Below are 14,136 nucleotides of genomic sequence, written 5' to 3' on the forward strand. Positions count from 1 at the left end.
AAAGGGGGAGAAAGTATTAAGCCCAAAGCAAAAGGACCGCACCACCATTTCAAAATTTTCGAAAATGTTTATTTCAATTGGTATTTGTGCCAATTTTCAATTGGTATCTTATTTAGTTTCAAAATATCAAGCTAGTATGAAGAATTTCAATTGGTATATTATTATTTGGTATCCATTTCAAAAACCCTCTTGAAAGCTGAGGGGAGAATTATTTCAAGGGGAGCTTTTATTTAGTCAAAGGAAAAGCATTTGAAACAGGGGGAGGAATTTCAAATCTTAAAATACTTCTTGCAATCATATTCCTATACCTTTGACTATTTTCAAAAGATTTTGAAATGTTTTTTCTCAAAAGGTTTGCAAAAACAAATCTGAGTGGTGCAAATGTGGTCCAAAATGTTAAAAATATCAAATCAAACATATATGCTTAGAAATGCTTTCATTTCAAAAATAACTTATGCACATCTATCAAATTGCAAACTAGTTACATTTCTACACTTTGTAGTTGCTTTGGTTTGTGTTGGCATCAATCACCAAAAAGGGGGAGATTGAAAGGCAAATAGCCTTAACATTTGCTATAATCGATTTTGGTGTTTGACGACCATCACAAACCTTGTGATCTAACTTGTTTGCCTAGTTGATCATTTCTCAGGTGCATAAGTTCATCTACAACTATTCTAAGTCAACTATCTAGAATACCATAGATTATTTCGGATAGGAGAAGCTTTTTGAAAAAACACCTACGCGCGGACCATCCAGGCCCTTGCGGCGGACCGTCTGCGACACTAGGGTAGCCTCGAACAGGAACACTACAAAACACAAGTTAACACTATGGACCATCTGATGGAGAAGTGAGCACCGTCCGAGACCAAGCACGGATCGTTCGGCCTCAGGCGCGGACCGTCCGATAGGTGAAAAACCAGAAAAACCCGAAGGCGACGGGTTCGGTAAAATGTATTTTTAGTGTCCTCGCGGACCGTCCGGGGTGCACGGTCGGACCGTCCGCAACTGCTTTATCTGACATCTGACGACACATTAAATGCTCTATAGCCGTTGATATAGCCGTTATGTTGACCGTTGTGATTTCAGCCGTTGATGTGCAGGGCGGACCGTCCGCGGTCAGCAGGAAAGGAGCAACGGCTAGGAAGTGGTTGGAGGATATAAATACAACCCCAACCACCTCCATTCTCTACACCCAAGCACTCCACTCATACACATTCAATACAAGAGCTAGCAATCCATTCCAAGACACAATCAAAGCTTCCAATCTCTCCAAGTTCCACAATTGAGACAAGTGATCATTAGTGATTAGTGACTTGAGAGAGAGAGAGAGAGTGATTTGTGTTTCATTTGTTGCTCTTGTTGCTTGGTTTCCTTAATCGTGATTTCTTCATCTCTCTCTAAACTCTCTAAGTGTTTTGTAAAGCATGCAAGAGACACCTAATTGTGTGGTGATCCTTGCGGGGTCTTAGTGACCCATGAGATTAAGAAGAAGCACTCAACCGGTCTAAGTGACCAATTGAGAGAAGGAAAGGGTTGGAATAGACCCGGCCTTTGTGGCCTCCTCAATGGGGACTAGGTTCTTTGGAACCGAACCTCGGTAAAACAAATCATCGTGTTCACTCGTCAATCTTCACTTGATTTGTTTTTCCCTCTCTAAAAGTCCCCTTGCTCATATTGATTTGAGTTTGCTCCCAACGGTCATCCGCATTGATTGAGCAACTCTTAACAAGGAGAACTATCCTCTGCACTCCAATTTAATTCTAACGCTAACCCCAGCCTTAGTGCAAGTTTAAGTTTATAAATTTCAGGTTTCACCTATTCACCCCCCTCTAGGCGACTATCAAAAATCAACCCAAGGACCCCCTACACTGACCACTCCCGTACTGCCCTTGCCCCTTTCAGGTTAGGTAGTCCTCGACTAGCTTTTCTAATTTGTTAGTCAAGGGCGTCCCATACCGCCCTTGTGGTAGCACTATTTTCCCGGGTGGTTCTCCATGTCCCAATTAACAATATGATCTTATCATGAACAATAATTAAACAACAACATAATTGGAACATGATCATAATAAAACATTAGCTTCCCAAAACCAGGTAGAGCAATAGCAAATCTACCCAATAATTCATCCGTTTGCAAGGTGGGGGATAAACAATGCTAGGAAAACCTATTAGGTCCCATCAAATTAACCTGAGCATGTCACAGTGATTAATAGTGAACATTATTAGGTAAAAAGGAGTGATCAAGGGCACAACTTGTCTTATACTTGCGATAACATGTTGTCGAGATGCTGACCCAAGAGTTGGGGGTCGGGTTCCTCGTCACCTCACCTCTACTCATAGCAATACAAACAATCAATCAAATGATGGATATGGTAACATTCACCAAAGCATAAGGAAAAACTGTGTAAGAATATTCTACGCGTCGCTACGAGAGCGTAGGTTCGAGAATCATTAAAATCAGAGCTAAAACAAAGAATTTATGGATAAAACGATATTTTAGGCGCAATAAGTCTAATAAATGCGATCTAAAAGATATTGCATTTAAACTAAGCAGGTGTTAAATTAAAATATTTGAGTTGATATTAATCATTAACAATTATTTATAAAATGCGTAGGTTAGAACTATAAATTAGATTAACTAGATTATCTAGCTAATTAACATTAATTAAACAATTAATAAACTAATTAAACTATGTGACATAATTAAAATAATGTTATTACTATGTACTCGGAAATTAATATGAACCTAACACAACTTGAACAGATTAAAATAAATTATTTGACCTAGAAGATATCATATTTTTAATAAATTAGTAGAGCTGCACAGAAATAGGCGACATGGCGCAATCTGATTGGTTAATTAAGTTCATTAAAGGTGGGAAAGATTTATTTACAAATGTATGACCTAGCTATTGCCAACATATCAAGATTGTAGCTACTGTTAAATTCATATTGCATGACAGTCTTGCATGTAAAAGGTCCTATGGTGGTGGTTATCCATTAGGCAAGAAGCGTCAAGCCTATTTTGTGGGAAAGACCTCTAACCTACCACTGACTTACCTTACAATCAAGCCCTTCAATCTCGCGTTGATGTTGGTCATCTCGGTTTTTTTGACGATGAACCGGACATCCGATCAACGAACCAAAAGCACGGTGACGAAGCTCTCGCGAACTGGTCACGGTGATGTTTTGGGCTGCCCAAGAAGATGAACGAACGGTGAGAAATTACTCACCGAAGTTGTTGCTAGAGTTGGGGAGGAACTCAAACTTCGACAAGCTTGTCATAGCGGCTTATGGCTGCGAGCTTAGCTGGCGGCGGGCTACTGTGGCTTGGATAGCTGCGGTTCTCAATTGCGTTCCCTCGATGGCACACTAGTACACAGAAGCTCTATAGTGGCGGTCCTAGAGCTATTTGCACTAGCGTTTTTCAGTGCCGCCAGTGCTAGGGGCTAGTAGAAATTGGCCTTTTCAATATCATTTTCACTGGCTATTTTCTTAAGCAGCCCGCCAGTGGAAATAACATTAGCACTAGCGGTCTGCTTAAGAAAACCGCATGTGGAAACATGATTTTCACTGGTGGTTTTCTTAAGCAGACCGCCAGTGCTAATGTTACTTATACTGGCGGGCTTCTTAAGAAAACCGACTGCGGAAACATGATTTTCACTAACAGTTTTCTTAAGCAGACCGCTAGAGGAAATAACATTAGCACTAGCGGGCTGCTTAAGAAAACCGCCTGTGGAAACATGATTTTCACTAGCGGTTTTCTTAAGCAGACCGCCAGTGAAAATAACATTAGCACTGGCGGGCTGCTTAAGAAAACCGCCTGTGGAAACATGATTTTCACTAGCGGTTTTCTTTAGCAGCCCGCCAGTGGAAATAACATTATTACTGGCGGTCTGCTTACCATTTCTTGCTTGTATAAGTTTTTCTGCTTTTTTCAAATTTTCAAACAAAACTGAATTTTATATTTATTAACACAAATCTGTTTACAATATATTCTTCTGTTTACAATATATTGTTTACAACATATATTTTTCTGTTTACAGCCATAAATTTTCAATCAAAACTGAATTAAATTAGATACATTCTATACATCAATTGTTTTCACCTATGCTCTAGTAACTATCTCGGTTAAGAGATAGTCTACTAACTTCTGTTAATATTCTAAACTCTGGCATAGCTAATGTACTGGAAGCGTCGTGATATTTCCCTTCAGCGGGAATGACCTCTTTTAATATGAATGTGCATAGGTCTTCAACTATACCATACAATGCACCTTCGGTCAAGTTCTCCAGATTTCCTTTTTGAAATTCTTGTAAAGGAAGTTTATAAACATCATCTATTCACACTCGATAACACATTTGCATCTTTAATTTACAAATACAAACATGGCTATTACTAATAATACCTTGCTAGGGTTTGTGATGTATCGTCTGTTCATTCTCATAAACTTGCACGCATAGAAACCACATAGGACCGATCCTTGTGGTTGCTTGTGGCACTACATAGATAACAGGAGGTTGGTTATTTAGTTGCAGCATTGTGTATGATATGTATTCATAAATTCACATACTTACCGGAAAGTGATGATGGATGTCTAGTGGCACACATTTTTTGGTCTTGTCGTACTTTCCACCTTTAAACTTATAGAACCTAAATGCTCTGTGATCTCAAGTAGAATCTCCATGTTATTTTAAAATTCTCAACGATATAAGTATGCATGCATGCATAGAAAAGACTTACTGCTCTAAGATACTCAGGAATTTTAAATTTGCATAGGTTGAAGGTTCGTAGTTCAAGGAGTCGAGCACCAACACCTTTCCAACCTTAGGATAAATGAGGAAGCATATCCAGTGGTCCCTGTACGAATCAAATTAATTTGTGATGCATGTGTATTGAAATTATTATTTTTATGCAAAATCACACTTACTTAAAGTTGTACGGGGCCATTATGGCTTCCCTGTCTTGAAATTTAAGCATTGCATTTCCTATGTAGGTGGGGTATTGTAACGCCCTGAATTTGGGGGTAGAATTTTTTCTTATTTTCTCTCACCAAATTCAGGCGTTACCCTTTTCTTTTTTTCTCGTTCCCTCGCTAAACCTTGATCTTTTCCAAAGTTATAGCGGGTTTTGGCTTTAGACCCCGTGTAAAGCAAAACCTTAAAATACTTTATTTTGGGTGATGCACCATGCCGAACCATGCATACTTTTGATTGTTTAAAAATGTGAAAGCATTCATCCAAAGAAAATTAGATTTTAGAAAAAGAAAACCCTTTTCTTTTTCTCTCCCTCTCTCCCTTTCCCATTTCGGCCCAGCCGGCCCAGCTGGCGGCCCAGCCGCCCCCCCCCCCTTCTCCCCCCCGCGTGGGCCTCCCGGCCGGCCCAGCCGCGCGCCCCCCTCCCCCCCTTTCGGCCCAGCCGGCCCAACCGCCCCCCTCCCTTTTCCTTTTCCAAAAATCCCTCCCGCGGGCCCCGCCCGTCATTCTCTCACCCTCTCTCTCCCCAAACCCTAGCGCCACCGCCGTTCCCGCCCACGGTGAGGCCCCCTCCCCTCCCCTCTCTCCCCCTTCCTCGGCCGCCCCCTCCCCGGCCGCCCCCGGCTGCGCCCCGCCCCGGCCGCCCCCGGCCGCACCCAGCGAGCCCGCACTCGCCCCTCCCCGCGCCCGCGCGCGCGCCGGCGAGCCGCGCCCCGGCGGCCCTCCCCGCGCCATCTCGCTCCGGCTCGCCCAGCCCCGCCCTCGTCCGGCGAGCCCGCTCCGCCCCGCCCCCGTCGCTCGGCTCGGCCGCCCGGCTCGGCCGCCCCGGCGACTCGCGCCGCCCCGTGCCCGGCCGCCCCCCGGTGAGCCGCGCTCGGCCCTGCCCCGGCCGCCCTCCGGCGAGCCGTCCCGCCCCGCCTCGTGCTCGGCCGCCCCCGTGCCCCGGTTCGACAGCCCGCGCCCGCGCCCGGCCTCGCCCGGTCGCGTCCTCGCTCGCTCGTGCTCGCTTGCCCCGGCGTGCTTGCCCGCTCGCCCCGCCGTGCCTTGCTCGCGTCGTGTCGGCCCCTGCGTGGCCTCGAGCTTGGCCCAGCGTGCCTATGGCGCGCGGCTTTGAGCTCGGCTAGCGCTCGGCCCCGACGTGCGCACGGCTAGTCCGTGGCGTGTGCGTGCGGCCTCGCGCGCGTACCCGCATAGTGCGCGTGCCTTGGCACGACCCGTCGTGCCCCGTCTACCCCCAGACGCCCCGTCTACCCCCCCCCCCCCCCGTGTCCTATGCGCGCTAACCCCATGTTTATATTAATAAGCTAGGAGTCTCAATTTGGAAATTGGTTACGTTAGTTAATTTGTATAACTAATCATCTATCTCGTTCAATGTTAATCTACTAAAAGTGGTCGCGATTACATTAGTGCATGTAGCTAATTCTTTTGTTAGAACCAATTAAAACTAGAGCACGTGATGTCTAGTCATTCGTTTACCCGTAGTGCCCCTCGAGCATAAGCCTTAACCCTTGCGAGACCTTCCCTCGTTTCTTTCTAACCATGGTAAATTCATTATCGTATGTGGTATTCTATGCATATTTGCTTTACTTGTTCTCTTGTATGGTGTACTGTTGGTTTCCTAATTTCAATGGATGGATGTATGTATGTTTGCACTCGCTTAGAGAACGATCCGGTTGAAGAGCCCGAGGAACTCGCAGGAGAAGCCCCTGAGCAGCAGTCGGTTGGTGGAGGCAAGTGTCCCTTGACCTATCTCTGTCCTATTCATTCTTTAATTCACCTCCCGCATTACACATTTATACTTAAGGATTGACTAGCTTTTGTTATCCATATCCTTGTTTACCTATTTGGGTTGGATTATTATTGTTTAGCTTTATGCTATTGCTCAAACTCTAATCAATGAACATGATGAGATTATCTATGATACGCTGTTTTCCCTTCTCTTATTATGATGTTATGCTTGTGGTCTTCAAGGGGGCTCGAGCGGTTTCTCGAGTGCCTCTCCGTAAGGACCTGTTCTATGGATGACCGCCCGGGAAAACAGTGCAACCATGAGGGTGGAATGGGATGCCCTTAGCTGAATAATTAGAGGATCCGGGGTGTAGTTCACTTAGCCGCCGTGCCGTCAATGGGGCTCGGTGTATGCGGCTCGCTCTGCCAAGTTTGGGTTCGCCCCTTGGGGAGGAGTGCGGTGCATTTAGGAAACCTAACGGGTGGCTACAGTCCCGGGGAATCTTTGTAAAGGCTACGTAGTGATGCCCTGCTGGGTCACCTTGGTAGTGATCAATGGAGAGTCATGATCTCCGGGCAGAATGGGAATCACGGCTTGTGGGTAAAGTGCACAACCTCTGCAGAGTGTTTGAAAACTGATATATCAGCCGTGCTCGCGGTTATGAGCGGCCAAGGGAGCTCCAGTGATTAGTGGTACTTGATCAGAGATACTTTGGTACAGGTGGTTATGAGATCGATGGTTTTGGTTATGACTACGGTGCTGGTAAGTGGTATTCTTTCCGTTTGGAAAGGGTACATCGGGCTAATAACTTGGGTTAAAGCTAAAACCTGGCTTTCTATTAGTAAATAATAATCTGACCAACTAAAAGCAACTGCTTGACTTATCCCCACATAAAGCTAGTCCACTACAGCCAAATAGGATACTTGCTGAGTATGTTGATGTGTACTGACCCTTGCTCTACACACCAAACCCCCCCATCCCCAGGTTGTCAGCATTGCAACCACTGCTCAGGCGAAGATGAAGCTGTGGAAGGAGACTTCCAGGAGTTCCAAGATTACGACGAGTTCTAGGTGTGGGTTAGCGACAACCCCCAGTCGGCTGCCTGTGAAGGCCGCGGTTATCTACGTTTCGTTTTCGCACTTTGATTTATTGTAAGGACTATATGGACGTCTCAGACGTATGATGTAATCGACTATTATTTCCCTTTTAATACTATTTCGAGCACTGTGTGATGATGTCCATGTTATGTAACTGCTGTGTACGTGAATAATTGATCCTGGCACGTACATGGTTCGCATTCGGTTTGCCTTCTAAAACCGGGTGTGACATAAGTGGTATCAGAGCCGTGCTGACTGTAGGACCGCTGACCTAGAATAGAATGGTCGTTCTAAGGACTATAGACCTCTGTCCATGCCTTGACTTTGATATCCCTTCAAAAGTTGGTCATACCGACCAAACCTATGTTCTACTATATATTACACCTTGCTGAAAATCATGTTTTATTCTAATCCTTCATTTACTTATGATTCATTATTTGCTGGTCATATTGATTCTGTTCTCACCCTTTTGCTTGCGATGTCTTTTGTAGATGGCTCGACTTAGACACACTGCACGAAAGTCTGTCATCCCCTTCTTACCCTCCCGCCTTGCTGAGCGTCCGCTTCACCGTCCCGTGGCCGGACAGTCCAGCCACTTGGAGAGACTGCACCACCGCCTGCATGAGGAGCAGGAACGTCGACGACAGGAGCAGCAGGGCTCTTCTTTCTAGATCCACCAGGAGATAGAGTCCGTGAGGAGCTGCTCCCCCGTGCTTCCCCTGGAGGCGCCCCCTGCACCACCACTGGGCGCCCCAGCCTCTGGAGTAGCTGCTGGAGGAGACCCAGACGACGGAGGTGGCGACGACAGCTCGAGCCACGACACCGACTTCTCTGCTAACCATGAGCCAGAAGGATGGGTTGCTCGACCCATCACTCGCGACGCTGCTCGCGGGTGTCACTTCCACGATGCGCTCGACACCCTGCTACGTCGGGCATTTGACCGGCATACTTGGTCCATCGAGTATCGCTGTGTGGTCTACCAGCATAGTCGCGGGGTCTACCCGGACCGCTGGGAGGCAACCTGCTTGGTGCGCCGTCCGGAGAACAGTCTCCATGGTGCATGTAACACCCTGAATTTGGGGGTATAAAATTTCTTTGCTCATATTCACAAATTCAGGTGTTACTTCCTTTTCTCATCCTTCCTCATTCTTTTCTTTCTCATTTCTATAGGAGCTAAGTGCTTATTTTATTTGTAATTATAGTTTATTATGTTGAACCCTAAGGGAGTATGAATTGTTGCATCATGTTGAACCCTAGATTTCACTTTTGCTTGGTGCATAATTCTTGGAAGTTTTGGTTTGAATTTGTGGCTTGTTTGAATTTGAATCAAATAGGGAAAGTAAAAAGAAAAGGGAAAAACAATTCAGAATAAAAGAAAAAGGCAAAGCAGCCCACGTCCCCGCCCCCCTCGGCCTTTCGGCCCAGTCGGCCCACCTCGCGCGCGCGCCTCTCCCCCCTCCTCTCTCTGCTCGCCCGGCCCCACCTGTCGGCGCTGCCGTTTCCCCGCGCGCGCCCGCTCCCTCGCTCTCTCTCTGCCCGTGGGCCCGGCCCGTCAGCCCCGCTTCCCTCGCGCCCGCACCCGCTTTCTTCTCTCTCTGCGCCGCGGGCCCGGCTTGTCAGCTTCCCCGTCTTCGCGTAACCGCCGCCGTGCGTGCCGCGGTCTCCGCGCCCACGTCGCGCGTGGGGCTCGCCCCACCTCGCCCTCGGCCACTTGAGCCCCGAGCCTTGCTCGCCATCTCCCCCTCCCTCATTTGCGCACCAACCGGCCCCCCCTCTTCCACCTCTCCCTCGTTGTGCGCACGCCAGAGCGCCGCCGCCGTAAACCCCGCCGTTCCGAGCTCGGTTCCCGGCCGCCGTTGGAGCTCCGCCGTGTCCATTGCCACGGTGAGCTTCGCCCCGACGTCCGCAACCCGGAACACGCACCAATTTCCCCTTCCCCTCCCTATTTCTCTCTGCCCGCGCTCACCCGCCGTTCGCCGTGCAGCCGCCACCGTCGACCCGGGCCACCGTCGCGTCTCCGTCGCCGCCGAGGAGTCCCCGGAGCCCGCCTTGAGGTAAAGAACCTCTCCCGCCCCTATTGGCCTTTATTTTGCTCTCTGCTGCGTTTGATTGCTCGTCGGAGTTGCTTACCGCCGCCGCCGAGCCACTCCGCCGTGAGCCACCCCCCTCCGGTGCCCCTGCCCCGACCCAGACCCCACCAATGGATTCCCCGTGCCCTCCCTAACCTCCCCGGCCACTCGGATCGCCCCAAGGACCCGCAGGGCCCCCGCGCCCCTCGTCTCCGGCGAGCTCCTCCGCCGCGGGGACGAGCGCCGCCGCCCCAGCTAGCCGAAGGAGACGGGAGCCAGCCACCCCATCCCCGCCGTCTATATTAGATCGGACGGCACGGATTCAAATAACCCGAACCCAACCTCAACCGTCCGCCCAAGATCCAACGGCCCAGAGCCGTTTCCCCCGCGCCCCGCCTCCCTGCCAACTGGGCCCCGCCTGCCAGTCGCCCGCGCCCGCGCTGTCCGCCCGGCCCCGCCTGTCAGCCCCGCGCCCGCGCTGTCCGCCCGGCCCCGCCTGTCAGCCCCGCGCCCGCGCTGCCCGCCCGGCCCCGCCTGTCAGCCGCTCACGCCGCCGCACGCCCGCGCGCCCGCCGCGGGATCTAATCCTGGCCGTCGATCTGAGATCCAACGGCTGTAGGCGCCCGATACCCCTTCGCCCGCGCATTTTCTTAAAGAACCCCCCTGTTTTCTGGAAATTGCGCCCGCCGTCCCTGGTTTCTCGCAGTTAGGTCCTCGGACCTTTTATTTAATTCAAAATAGGTCCTTAGGGTATAATTTTAACCCCTAAACTTGTAAAATTCATAACTTTGTCATATGAACTCCAAATTAGGTGCTTCAAATTGCAAAATGTTCATAATATTATTATCTATCTGTTTATGCAATGTTTCCCTGCTGTTTCCATGTCCCAATTAATGGTTAATCATTAGGATAAAGTTAATGTTATGGGAACCCTATTTGAGATAAATAAAAGATAGTAGACTTTAATAAAAGTTGGAGCACTTAAGTTTATGGACTCAAACACTTAAGTTTAGGAACTTAAACCAGATAATTATTTAATCCCACCACTGACTTGAACCTGATTAGTGGATAATGAATCACTCTGTATAGTCCTCTACCCCAGACCTAGGGAACACTAGAGTGCCTATCCCTTTTCTGTTATGAACATGTGACCTCTTTCTGCTGCATATGTTTGGTATATTGTTTTTGTTTGTTATTTTCCCAAGTGCATAGTGTGAATGATTGCTTTACGTAGACAACGAGCAGTCTGTGTTTCCTAAGGCAGTTGCAGAGGAAGTCCCTGAGCAGCAGTTTGGTGAAGGCAAGTGTCCTCTGTCCCATTATGTCCTATTCATTTATAACTTACTACCCCGCACTACTTACTTGAAACCTAAGGATTGACTAGCTTTACACTTTACTTTATCCTTGATGACCTTATGGGTTGTTATGGTTAGCACTCTGCTATTGCCTTAACTTAATCAATGAACATGATGTGACTATTTATGATACTGTTATCCTGATGATGTTGATGATCTTGTGATACTCTAGGGGGCTCAGGTTGTTTCCTGAGTACCTCTCCGTAAGGACTGGTTCGTTGAGAGACCACCCGGGATAACAGTGCAACCATGAGGGTGAAATGGGATGCCCTTAGCTGATTAATTAGATGAACTAGAGGTGTAGTTGCTTAGCCGTCGTGCCGTCAATGGGGTCCAGGCACAGTGCTTGCTCTGCCGAGGCTGAGTGCCGAGGTTCTTTCGTTTTGCTCTTTGTTAGTCACTCTCCTGCGGGGAGGGGTACTGTGTTTATCAAACTGGAGAAACCTAACGGGCAGCTATGATCTCTAGAGAATCTTTGTAAAAGCTACGTAGTGATGCCCTGCCGGACCACCTAGGTAGTGGTCAATGGGGATTAGCTCTCCCCGGGTAGAAAGGGAATCATGACTCATGGGTAAAGTGTGCAACCTCTGCAGAGGGTAGTGAAACTTGTATATCAGTCGTGCTCACGGTTAAGAGCAGCCTTGGGATCCTCTTTGATTAGAGATACAGATGGTTCGAGATACAAGGATTATGTTATGGTTTTGGTTCGACTATGATGATGTTGTTCCTCGATGAGGAAAGGGTTTACGGGTTGGTTAATGTTAAAATCTGGCTTCTACTAATGATAAATACCTGACCAACTAAAAGCAACTGCTTGAGCCTAACCCCACATAAAGCTAGTCCACTTCAGCCAAACGGGACATTTGCTGAGTACGTTGATGTGTACTCATCCTTGCTTTACCACAAAACACCAGGTTGTCCGCATTGTAATCACTGCTCAGGAGAAGGCGAAGCCGTGGAAGGAGACTTCTAGGAGTTCCAAGACTACGATGAATTCTAGGTGTGGGTTGGCGGCAACCCCCAGTCAGCTGCCTGTGAAGGCCTTATCTTTACTGCGTTTCGCTTAGCACTTTGATTTAACTGTTAAGACAATGACTATGTGGATGTCTATGACTCTATGATGTAATAAGTACTCTTTTATGTTATTATTCGAGCATTGTGTGATGATGTTCATTTATGTAATCGCTGTGTACGTGAGTTCTGATCCTGGCACGTACATAGTTCGCATTCGGTTTGCCTTCCAAAACCGGGTGTGACATAAGTGGTATCAAAGCCGTGCTGACTGTAGGACCGCTGACCTAGAGTAGCACTGGTCGTTCTAAGGACTATTGACCTTCCCTCTCACCTTGACCTCTGTTGTTACTTCAAAAGTCGGTCACTTCGACCAACCCTATGTTTTACTATCTATCTATACTATACCTTGTTAAAATTTTTATCTTATTCTGTCTATGGTTTATTCACTTGTCATATTAGTTCTGCTCTTACTCTTGTGCTTACAGTGTCTTTTGTAGATGGCTCGTCTTAGACACACTGCACGTAAGTCGGTGATTCCTTTCCTGCCGTCTCGACTTGCGGAGCGTCCTCTGCACCGCACCGTGTCCGGTCAGTCGAGTCACCTGGAGAGGCTGCACCACCGCCTGCGTGAGGAGCAGGAACGCCGGCTCCAGCACGGAGAGCAGCAGGGCTCTTCCTCCTCACCCCAACAGGAGGTGGAGACCGTGAGGCCCCGTTCCTCTGTTGCCCAGCTGGAGGCGCCCCTTGTACCACCGCGGGACGCCCCGGCTGTTGGAGGAGCTACTGGAGGAGACCCCGACGACGACGACTCAGACCACAGCACGGAGTCTTCTGAGCCGCAGGAGGCGGAAGGATGGGTCGCCCGACCCATCACCCGTGACGCCGCTCGCGGTTGTCACTTCCACGACGCACTCGACACCTTGCTGCGCCAGGCTTTCGACCGGCACACCTGGTCGATCGAGTATCGTTGTGTAGTCTACCAGCACAGTCGCGGGAGGTACCCGGACCGCTGGGAGGCTACCTGCCTAGTTCGCCGTCCGGAGGATGACCTCCGGGGTGCGGAGGCCATTTTGGAGCACTATTCCATCTCCGAGAGGGACACTGCAGAGGCGGCTATGCAGGATGCAGCACGGCGTGCACTCTCCCAGTACTGTTCTTTGTTCGGTGGGGTGGCCGACGGTCTTAACCTTTGGTACTATCCCCGCCGCCCTACTGGCAGCACCGAGAGTGTGGTTGTCTCACCTGTTGGTGAGGCTAACCCTAGGTTGAGCAGCACAGTCAACCTAGTCGCAGTGCTTAACACGGAGCTGGACCACTCTCTGGACGAGCTAAGCAGGGCTCGAACGGAGATTGCGGAGTTGCGTGCTGAGTTGGCAGAGCGCCATCACCAGGAGGGTGGTTCTCCCGCTCCTGTTGGGACTCAGCACCCATACCGCTCGCCGCCACGTGGTCACCACACTTATGGTTCCCCTGTCTGTAAGACCAGGATAGATTTGGATCCTTAGATCGTTAGCGTCGAAGTTTGTAATAATTCTTAAGTCAGTTGTCTCAGTCTTAGGTAGTCAGTTTAGTTTGCTTATCAGTTGCTTCCATTTAGTTTAGTTTGCTTATCAGTTGCTTTCATGCTTGTTATGATGAACTTGTACTGGATTTGAATCTTTGTAATGACTGTTGCCAACCTGCGGGTTTCCCCTGCAGTTTGGCTTAGCTAGTAATGTTAATGAAGTCAGTTGTTTAGTTGGGAAACCATTTACTTCTACTTTCCTTTTTATCTGAGAAGCTGTGTTGAATCATAATGAAGATCAGTGAAGCTCTTTATTCACTCAGTGTCATGAAGAATTCTGTATTCTCTTTTCTTATGCTGAAAGATTGTAAGATCAATGCTGATGTATGAATGTC

Source organism: Zea mays, chromosome 7 (genome assembly GCF_902167145.1).
Source record: "Zea mays cultivar B73 chromosome 7, Zm-B73-REFERENCE-NAM-5.0, whole genome shotgun sequence".
Taxonomy (NCBI): domain Eukaryota; kingdom Viridiplantae; phylum Streptophyta; class Magnoliopsida; order Poales; family Poaceae; genus Zea; species Zea mays.